Raw genomic sequence first — 10000 nt, 5'->3', positions numbered from 1 at the left:
AATGAAGTATCAAACAAACCATGAAAAGGAAAAATTTCAAAATTTTTGAACAACATTTTAGTCCACGGCAATGGGAGTAATTGCACCCCCTGCCGATCCTCCGGGACAACTTTTTCCTCAAAGGGGACATCCTAAGGAACATTTTAAAGCAAACTTGCTGAAAAAAAAATTGGCCTTACTTACAAAATGGCGGCAATTTTGATTGAAAGGTCAGCCGAAATCGCAGAATTCGCGTTTCAACATAGGACGTGCACGAAATTTTTCAAACCTTACAAACGTAGATCGAAAGATCATGCAAAAATTCATCACCTGTCAAAATTTCAAGTGGTAAAGTACCTTTTTCGATTTTCGGTGAATTTTCAAAAATCAAATTTTGGCCAAAATGTGAGAAAAAATCAAAATTTTACCAAATTGACCAAGAAACCTGACATTTGGGATATACCCTATTTTCGACATGCCAAATCGATGGGAAACGGTTTCAACTTGTTTTGAGCAGTTCTGTATCCTCCAGCAGATTTTTGAAACTCAAATTGAAGTTGTAAAGCTCAAATTTATTCTGAAAACTAATTTCAATACGCTACGAAGTACTGCAGGTGAATTTCAAGTCGTTTTGGAGCCTCCAGCAGATTTTTGAAACTTTAAATTTTCACAAAATTTCATCAAACTGAGATGGAGAGTCGAAATTCATTCTGCAAACTAATTTTAATACGCTACGAAGTCGACTGCTTGTGGATTTCAAGTCGTTTTGGAGCCTCCAGCGAATTTTCGAAGGTTGTATGGCGTTTTTTGGAAAATTGGAATTTCCTAAAAGTAGCTGGAAGCTTCAAAACCATTTGAAACCTGCGAAGTAAATTTCAGCTTGCCAACTCCAATTGATTAATTAATGTTGTGGGAATTTCAAGTTTCAAAAGCCTACTGGAGGCTCTAAAATGACTTGAACCCACCTGAAGTCGTCTTCAGAGGGTGTTAAAATTGGAGTGTAGAGTAAACTACAGCTTTCCATGTCCATTTGATGAAATTTTGTTGTCCCCTTTAAGAAAAAAGTTGCCCCGGAAGATCGGCGGGGGGGGGGGGGGGTGCAATTACTCCTATTGTCATATGCAGGAATATTTTTAATGATTTTTGTATGCGCGCTGAGGGATGGAAAAGATACTTGCTCGCATTTGCTACAATAAATAACGCAGAAAAAGGTTTATTGGTGAGAAATGCGTAAGATCTGGTAGCACGTTCCTATCATTTGACTATAAAGAAAACGCCAAGTCACCAGATGCAGAAACTAGAGATATGCTTACATTTTTCTAGAGCCAGATGGCTAAGTAAATGCTAGCTCAGAGATGCAAGAATATTACCTGAAGTTTCCTATCATAAAACTGTGAGCAGGTACATATTAGTCAGTGATACGCTGGCATTAAGCGAGCAGGTATAGATTGAGGCAAAAGCTAGCTGAGATATGCGAGAATATTGCTTGAACTTTCTTGGCATAGAATTGCAAGCAAGTATCCATCAGTGATACGCTAGCATCAGGCAAGCATGTATGAAGTGAAGTAAAAGCTAGCTGAGATATGCGAGAATATTGCTTGAACTGTCCTAGCATAGAATTGCGAGCAAGTATCCGCTAGTAATACGCTAGCATAAGGCGAGCAAGTTAAAGTGAAGTAAAAGCTAGCTGAGAGTCGCTGGAAAACAGCTCGAAAATTGCTAGAATTGAATTTGCTAGCGAAAAACTGCAAGAAAATCGCTTACTTTTAGCGAGATAATTATTGCTGGCCACAAAAAGCGAGTAAATTGCTAGCAACTTATCAAAACGCGAATAAAACGCTAGCTTTTTGCTAGCATGTGGTCAACTGGGAGCGGGAATCTCGCTGTCCCTATTAAAAATTTACTATTACCACTAAAGTTTCATTTTATGCTTTTTTTTCTACATTTTCGATATTTTCGCGGAAGTTTGAAAAGGGAAATAGATATTTTAAAACACCCAATTCAACACAATGAATAATTGAAAAATTCGGTTTTGAAATTTTGGCGATTTTTTTTATTGCGGCAAATTTACAAAATATATTAATTTGAAGAATTTTGTAAAATCTCGATGAAAATATGAAACATTTTCAATTATAAAAATTTTCAAACATGAGAATGTTGAAAACTAATTTTCGACGGAGGAAGTGCCCATGATTCACGGAGACTTTGTAGGCGATTTTCAACAAGAGATGAAATTTTCAACCAACGAAGTGCCCATGATTCACGGAGACTTTGTAGGTGATTTTCAACAAGAGATGACATTTTCGACGGACGAAATACCCATGATTCACGGAGACTTCGTAGGTGACTTTTTTTTTAAATTTTTTTTTTTTTTTTCAAACAAACCAAGTAGTCCTAAAAAAAGGTCAAAAACCCACTTGGTGACATGTGATGGATTCTGTCGCCGAAACAATAAATTACCTACCTCGCAGACGCACTTGAGAATATTTTCGAGAATTTGGAAAATTTGTTGGAATTTTGGGCATTTCTGAGGGTTGTAGAAAATTTGATATGTAAAATTGCACAATTTTTCTCATCAATTTTTCAATTTTTCAAATTTTCAAATGTTTCTCAACTGGGAACATTTTTTTTTTTTTTTTTTTTTTTTAGTTTGGATCAGACTTTTTTTTTTTTAATTTTTCAATTTCGAAAATTTTTATTCAATTCTTCAAATTTGATACATTTTTTCAATCATTTATTTTCAAGACTTTTTTTTTCAATTTTCCATTTTTTCAATGAAAATTATATTTTTTTTCAATTTCGAAAATTTTTATTCAATTCTTCAATTTTGATACATTTTTTCAATCATTTATTTTCAAGACTTTTTTTTTCAATTTTCCAGTTTTTCAATAAAAATTTTTTTCGAGGTACCAGCCCCCATCGGATGGTGAAGGGAGGGGAGAGGAATGGGAAAAATCCATTTTTGCAAATAAAACTCAAATTCCAGTTGAATATTGAAAAAAAAATTTTTCGAGGTACCAGCCCCCTCGGAGGGGTGAGGGGAGGGGAGAGGAACGGAAAAAAATTCATTTTCAAGAATAAAACTCAAATTCCAGTTGAAAAATGAAAAAAAAAATTTCGAGGTACCAGCCCCCTCGGAGGGGGGAGCGGGGGTGGGGGGGACGAGGAAAGGTCTATTTTTGCAAAGAAATATCGAATACGAGTCGAATAATGCAAAAAAAATTTTTCGAGGCACCAGCCCCCTCGGAGGGGTGAGGGGAGGGGAGAGGAGAGGAACGGAAAAAAATTCATTTTTAAGAATAAAAGTCAAATTCCAGTTGAAAAATGAAAAAAAAATTTTCGAGGTACCAGCCCCCTCGGAGGGGGGAGGGGAGGGGAGAGGACCGGAAAAAACTTCATTTTTAAGAATAAAAGTCAAATTCCAGTTGAAAAATGAAAAAAAAATTTTCGAGGTACCAGCCCCCTCGGAGGGGGGAGCGGGGGTGGGGGGGACGAGGAAAGGTCTATTTTTGCAAAGAAATATCGAATACGAGTCGAAAAATGCAAAAAAAAATTTCGAGGCACCAGCCCCCTCGGAGGGGGGGAGGGCAGCAGAGACGATGAAAAAATATAATTACAGTGGATGGTTACCTCGAAAAATTTTTCAAAGTCCAACAATAGGTAAAAAATTCAGAAAATATAAAAAAAATGAAAAAAAATCAGAGGTACCAGCCCCCTTTACGACCTTACGAGGGGGAGGAGATGAAAAAACCACCATTTTCTAGCAAGAATACGACCTACGAGTTCGTTGGAGATGGAAAAATTTTTCGAGGCACTAGCCCCCCTTTTGGAGGGGGAGCCCGAAAGTGCTCGAGACTCCCCCACGTAAATTGGTGGAAGCGTGACGGCGCTCGGGCGAAAACGCCGAAAAACGGCCTTTTTTTTTGGCAAAGTTTACTGATTGCGGATGGTCGAGTTGCAATTGCTCGAGGTCTCAAGACCCTTTTTTTTGGATTTTTCTCAGCCCCCTTAAGGTCTGCGGATCTGGGACCACAACGTACCCGAATATCTTTTGGCTAGCCCAATTTTGAGCTATAGAGTTGCCGGATTGGACGCACGGAACGTACCGCATTATAGTCCGGATAGGCGCTAGGATAGCTCGCCGCAGTTCTTAACGTTCATGTAGAGTACGAGTACTCGAGTAGAGAGCGCGAGTCCGAAGACGAGCCGTTCTGCCACGTGTCGTCGTGGAGCGAGCGCGCAGCTCGGGGAATTGATTCTCCGAGCCGGCAACCTCGTTCCACGGCGATGCCGTGGGCAGTGCAGCCGTTCGTTCGGATTTCGCGCTCTATGCCCGAATGCCTCGTGCTCTCGCCCACCATTCGACCGCTTAGCCGCGTACGGCGTGTCGTGTCGTCGCGTACGTCCGGAGGACGATAACACGCGGCGTTCACGATGCGATTTACCCGTGCACCTGGTGTAGGGCCTTCGTGGCTCTCACGCCGAGCGGCACACCGATTCTTTGGTTTCGGTTTAGCGCGTTCGTCAGCCTATTGACTGTACGATCGTCGCGATCAATATTATACATCGACTCCGAGCGCCATAGGCGGAAACGTAGCGAGAATTATGAAAATAATTCGCTCGAACGAAATCGTCCGTAGTAGACGATTCGCAGACGCAACCGACTCGTTGTAACGACGTGATACGGTTCAGTATGCGCGGGCACCGATGATGGTGAAACGCTCGTTTGTCGAGCGCGTTCTCCGTCGAGTGTGTCCGCGATACGAGTTCACAAGGCGAAGTCTCAATGGCGAGGTGTGTTCGCTTCGAGCGAGGGCATGTCTTTCTCAAGACGTACTCTGCGGCTCGGGCAAACGCTCGTACATTTCTTTAAAGACGGGAACGACGATGAGAAAAATTCTCTCACCGCGTGTGAGTGCGATTAATTATCAAAGTCCCCCGTCAAACCGGTACACACGTTAGCCGCTTCGACTCCACGAGAGCGGCGTGAGCGTGCTTCTCAGTAGACACGCGAGTTCGCTGAACGGAACTTCGCAGTCGAATTGTTGCACGTGAACGCCGTGAATTAACTCGTTTACGGACGTCGGAGTGCTCGTTGTACGCGAGCGTGTTCTCGAGGCACGCGGCGGTTAACACTGCCGCGCTCGCCAACGAGACCGCCGCACGCAATCATCGCGTAAGAATGAGAGACACGGGAGCGACCTTCGTTCGTTCGGAGGTGGCTTTCGCGATCGATTTCGAGCGCGTTTGAAAAGCGACGGTTCCCTGGTTGATCCTGCCAGTAGTCATATGCTTGTCTCAAAGATTAAGCCATGCATGTCTCAGTGCAAGCCGTCTAGTACGGTGAAACCGCGAAAGGCTCATTAAATCAGTTATGGTTCCTTAGATCGTACCCACGTTACTTGGATAACTGTGGTAATTCTAGAGCTAATACATGCCGACAGAGTTCCGACCAACTGTACGGATTTGGCGGCAGTTTCGGCTGTCGTCGCCGTACGGTTCGGAAGGAACGCTTTTATTAGATCAAAACCGGCTAAACGGCGGTTTCGCTTTCGGGCGTCTCCGTCGTAAGCGGCCCGCGCAAAGATTTGGTGACTCTGAATAACTTCGAGCTGATCGCACGGTCTTTGTACCGGCGACGTATCTTTCAAATGTCTGCCTTATCAACTGTCGACGGTAGGTTCGACGCCTACCGTGGTGGTAACGGGTAACGGGGAATCAGGGTTCGATTCCGGAGAGGGAGCCTGAGAAACGGCTACCACATCCAAGGAAGGCAGCAGGCGCGCAAATTACCCACTCCCAGCTCGGGGAGGTAGTGACGAAAAATAACGATACGGGACTCATTCGAGGCCCCGTAATCGGAATGAGTACACTTTAAAACCTTGGTCACACGAGGATCAATTGGAGGGCAAGTCTGGTGCCAGCAGCCGCGGTAATTCCAGCTCCAATAGCGTATATTAAAGTTGTTGCGGTTAAAAAGCTCGTAGTCGGATCTGTGTCCTCGCGGCGTCGGACCACTGAGCGTTCGTCGGGCTTCGCTTCGCGCGTACCCGCGGACCAAGTGATTGTTCCCGGCGTGTCAGCGGGACGTCCTGCCGGCGGGCGGACACGTGCTCGGTCAGCATCGACCGCGTCTTAACGACGTCGCGTCGGTGCGCGAGTGGCGGCCGCCGTTTAAATCCTGTTCGTACGTGTTCCGCGGTCAATCCGTGTGTTCGCGTGCGGCGGGCCGGCACGTTTACTTTGAACAAATTAGAGTGCTCAAAGCAGGCTCGTAAGTGGCGGGGCGTGCGCGTCAAAACGTACGTCTCGTCGTATAGCCCTGAATATGGTCGCATGGAATAATGGAACAAGACCTCGGTCCCGCCTCTACGCTGCTCGCAGCGCGTGAAGACAGCCCTCGCGGCGCTTCCGTGCGCGGGTCGCCGGGCGGGGTCCCGCGTTCGCGTCCGTCTACGCGGCTGTTCGCAGTTCGCTAGCGCGGGTTACGCATCGTCGGTGATCAACCCCGTCCGTTGGCCGGTTTTCGGGACCGGAGGTAATGATCAACAGAGACAGGCGTGGGCATTCGTACCGCGACGTTAGAGGTGAAATTCTTGGATCGTCGCGAGACGAACCGAAGCGAAAGCATTTGCCAAGTATGTTCTCGTCTGATCAAGAACGAAAGTTAGAGGTTCGAAGGCGATCAGATACCGCCCTAGTTCTAACCGTAAACGATGCCAGCTAGCGATCCGCCGGTGTTCCTCCGATGACCCGGCGGGCAGCTTCCGGGAAACCGAAGCTTTTCGGTTCCGGGGGAAGTATGGTTGCAAAGCTGAAACTTAAAGGAATTGACGGAAGGGCACCACCAGGAGTGGAGCCTGCGGCTTAATTTGACTCAACACGGGAAACCTCACCAGGCCCGGACACCGGAAAGATTGACAGATTGAGAGCTCTTTCTTGATTCGGTGGGTGGTGGTGCATGGCCGTTCTTAGTTGGTGGAGCGATCTGTCTGGTTAATTCCGATAACGAACGAGACTCTGTCCTGCTAACTAGGCGGGTCTTTCGCCGCCCGCGGGTCAGCGTGCGACGGTTCACGCCGTTGTACCTGCCGCGGTCCACGGCGAAACGGTATCCCCGAACGCGGTTGGCCGTCGTCAGCGGCGTTGGCGCTGTTGTCGTTGCTCGTCGGCAGTTTGGCTCTCGGGTCGGGCTGTCGGAGGGTGGCGCGGCGGTTTCCAGCGTCGCCCGGCGGTTTTTCGCCGCCAATAGGGCTACCGCCGGCTGATAAAGCTTAAACTCTTCTTAGAGGGACAGGCGGCGGACAACAATAGCCGCACGAGACTGAGCGATAACAGGTCTGTGATGCCCTTAGATGTTCTGGGCCGCACGCGCGCTACACTGAAGGAATCAGCGTGTAATTCGTTCCCGGGCCGAGAGGCTCTACCGGGTAACCCGCTGAACCTCCTTCGTGCTAGGGATCGGGGCTTGCAATTGTTCCCCGTGAACGAGGAATTCCCAGTAAGCGCGAGTCATCAGCTCGCGTTGATTACGTCCCTGCCCTTTGTACACACCGCCCGTCGCTACTACCGATTGAACGACCGCAGTGAGGTCTTCGGACCGAGGTACGGCGGCGTTCCGCGCCGATTTGTACATTCGGGAAGATGACCGAACTCGGCCGTTTAGAGGAAGTAAAAGTCGTAACAAGGTTTCCGTAGGTGAACCTGCGGAAGGATCATTAACGAAAAACGTGAGAGAAAAATGTGACGCGCGAAATCTTCGTGATTCTCGTCAAGTCACCGCTTTTTCGAACACTCTCGTTGTGTGGTGTCGACGGTCGTTTGTTCGCTCGTCGGGCGCGATAAATTCGCGGAGTTGGTGTGCGCCTCGTGCACACGCCTTCGACGTGACGCCCGATCGAACAGACTTCTCGTTTGACGGCGTTAACGCGATCGCGCTATTGTACGAGCGTGAACGCGTTCCAACGCACCCCCGTACGTGAAAATCGGCTATTCGAACGAAAAGCCGTCGCATCGAGCGTCACAGTTGGAAGCCGATCTGTGTGGCGCGCGGTTTCACCACCGCCGCCACCGCAGTTATTCCCTGCGCACGGTGCGACGCAAAATATTGAGAAATATTCTTTACCGTAGCAATACGGTGAGAAAGACAACCCCGAACGGTGGATCACTTGGCTCGTGGGTCGATGAAGACCGCAGCTAACTGCGCGTCGTCGTGTAATCCGCAGGTTATGCGAACATCGACAAGTCGAACGCACATTGCGGCCCTCGCGACCAAAGAGTCCTGGGCCACGCCTGTCTGAGGGTCGGTTATACGTGTAACACGATGGTTGCGTTCTCGCGAGCGCCTCGCAGTTTTCACCGCGAGGTTAGCTCGCCCCGTGACAGACCAGATCGAGCGTGTGTTTACGCACATGCCAGAGCGACGCGGTTTTCGAATCGCGTCGCTCGAAGCTGACGACTCGTTCGCGCTGACGCGGGCCATCGCCTCCGTGCGGTGGTTAGCGTCGTGCGTCGAACGTTCGTTGAAATACACGGCGCCGATGCCGAGAAACAAGTTCGTTCACGAACACCGTGTTCGAAAACGTTGCCGCGTATAGTGGTAGAGAGCGAAGGCGGTAGCTATCGTAGAGAGCGTCCGATGAACGGGCATCCAGAGAGAGGTGGTGGCGAGAAGATATACGGAGGATCGCGCGTGTTGTACGATCGCGCGTCTCCGAAAAAAAAAGCTTAACGTTACCGCCGTCGAATCTCATACGATGCGAAGACGTCTCTCGAAATAGAGGCGATAGTTTGCCGTTTCTCTATCCACGTACGACGTTGTACGTGCGATTGCGCGCGTTCGCGTCGTTATTCCGGCCGTTGTCGACGAATTCGCTCACGCGTCATGTACGGACGCGATGATGACGATCGAGAACGGGCACACATTCGGAAGACGATGCGAGCGTGCGATAATTCGCGTTATAAGCGTACTTCGTACCAGGCTTCACTCTGTATCACGCCGACCTCAGATCAGGTAAGACTACCCGCCGAATTTAAGCATATTAATAGGCGGAGGAAAAGAAACTAACCAGGATTCCCCTAGTAGCGGCGAGCGAAGCGGGAAAAGCCCAGCACCGAATCCCGCGGAGCGTTTCGGCGTTTCGTACGAGGGAAATGTGGTGTTTGGGAGGGTTCGTTAACCCGTCGGTCGGTACGGTGATCCAAGTCCCCCTTGAACGGGGCCACGACCCGTAGAGGGTGCCAGGCCCGTAGCGATCGCGGACGTCCGACGGGTGAACCGCTCCTAAGAGTCGGGTTGCTTGAGAGTGCAGCCCTAAGCGGGTGGTAAACTCCATCTAAGGCTAAATACGACCACGAGACCGATAGCGGACAAGTACCGTGAGGGAAAGTTGAAAAGAACTTTGAAGAGAGAGTTAAACAGTACGTGAAACCGTTCGGGGGTAAACGGACAGAGCCCGTGAATCCGGGCGGCGGAATTCAGAATCGACGGCGTTCGCGCGTCGTCGGTTCGATATTTCCGTCGCCGTTCAATTACGGACGTCGCGACCCGTTCGGTGTCGGTCCGAGGAGACGTGTAAAAGTTCGACGGCGCGTGTCGAGTCGTTTCGGCGGCTAGGCGCGCGTCGTTGAGTCGCGTATTCTGGCCGACTCGCCGGACGGTACGTGTAACGGTGGCCGCGGCGACCTAGCGTCGTCGTTGGTACCGGTCTGCGACGAATCTTCGGGCCTCTTTCCGACCCGTCTTGAAACACGGACCAAGGAGTCTAACGTGCGCGCGAGTCGCGGGGTGTCGTGCAGTTGGCGGCGTTCTTTCGGGGGCGTCGTTGGCTGCTCGTTACAATACGAAACCCGTCTCGTTTTACGAAAGGCGCAATGAAAGTGAATTTTGGGGAAGATGACGTTACCGAGATCACGTTCCGTGCTCTTGTAGCGCGGCCGGTCGTCCGCATTCCCAGGGCGTTCCAACGGCCCGGCGGCGTTGCGGATCGTCGTTCCTTCGGGGGCGGCGGTCGGGCGTCGT

At 49.1% G+C, this 10000-nt stretch overlaps 1 non-coding gene and 2 pseudogenes across 1 annotated transcript; all 3 read left to right on the top strand.

The window, feature by feature from the left end:
• Window positions 1-5241: 5241 nt before the first annotated feature.
• Window positions 5242-7700, top strand: LOC135833528 (small subunit ribosomal RNA; annotated as a pseudogene).
• Window positions 7701-8127: 427 nt separating this feature from the next.
• LOC135833507 (5.8S ribosomal RNA) lies at window positions 8128-8285 on the top strand. Its single transcript, XR_010556476.1, has one exon. It is a non-coding gene; the product is annotated as a 5.8S ribosomal RNA (ribosomal RNA).
• Window positions 8286-8978: 693 nt separating this feature from the next.
• The window catches only part of LOC135833537 (large subunit ribosomal RNA), a 4652-nt pseudogene continuing 3630 nt past the window's right edge, over window positions 8979-10000 (top strand).

This window comes from Planococcus citri, chromosome 1 (genome assembly GCF_950023065.1).
Source record: "Planococcus citri chromosome 1, ihPlaCitr1.1, whole genome shotgun sequence".
NCBI classification, from domain to species: domain Eukaryota; kingdom Metazoa; phylum Arthropoda; class Insecta; order Hemiptera; family Pseudococcidae; genus Planococcus; species Planococcus citri.
Note: the sequence above shows the minus strand (reverse complement) of the source record. Positions and strands in the feature narration are given on the sequence as shown.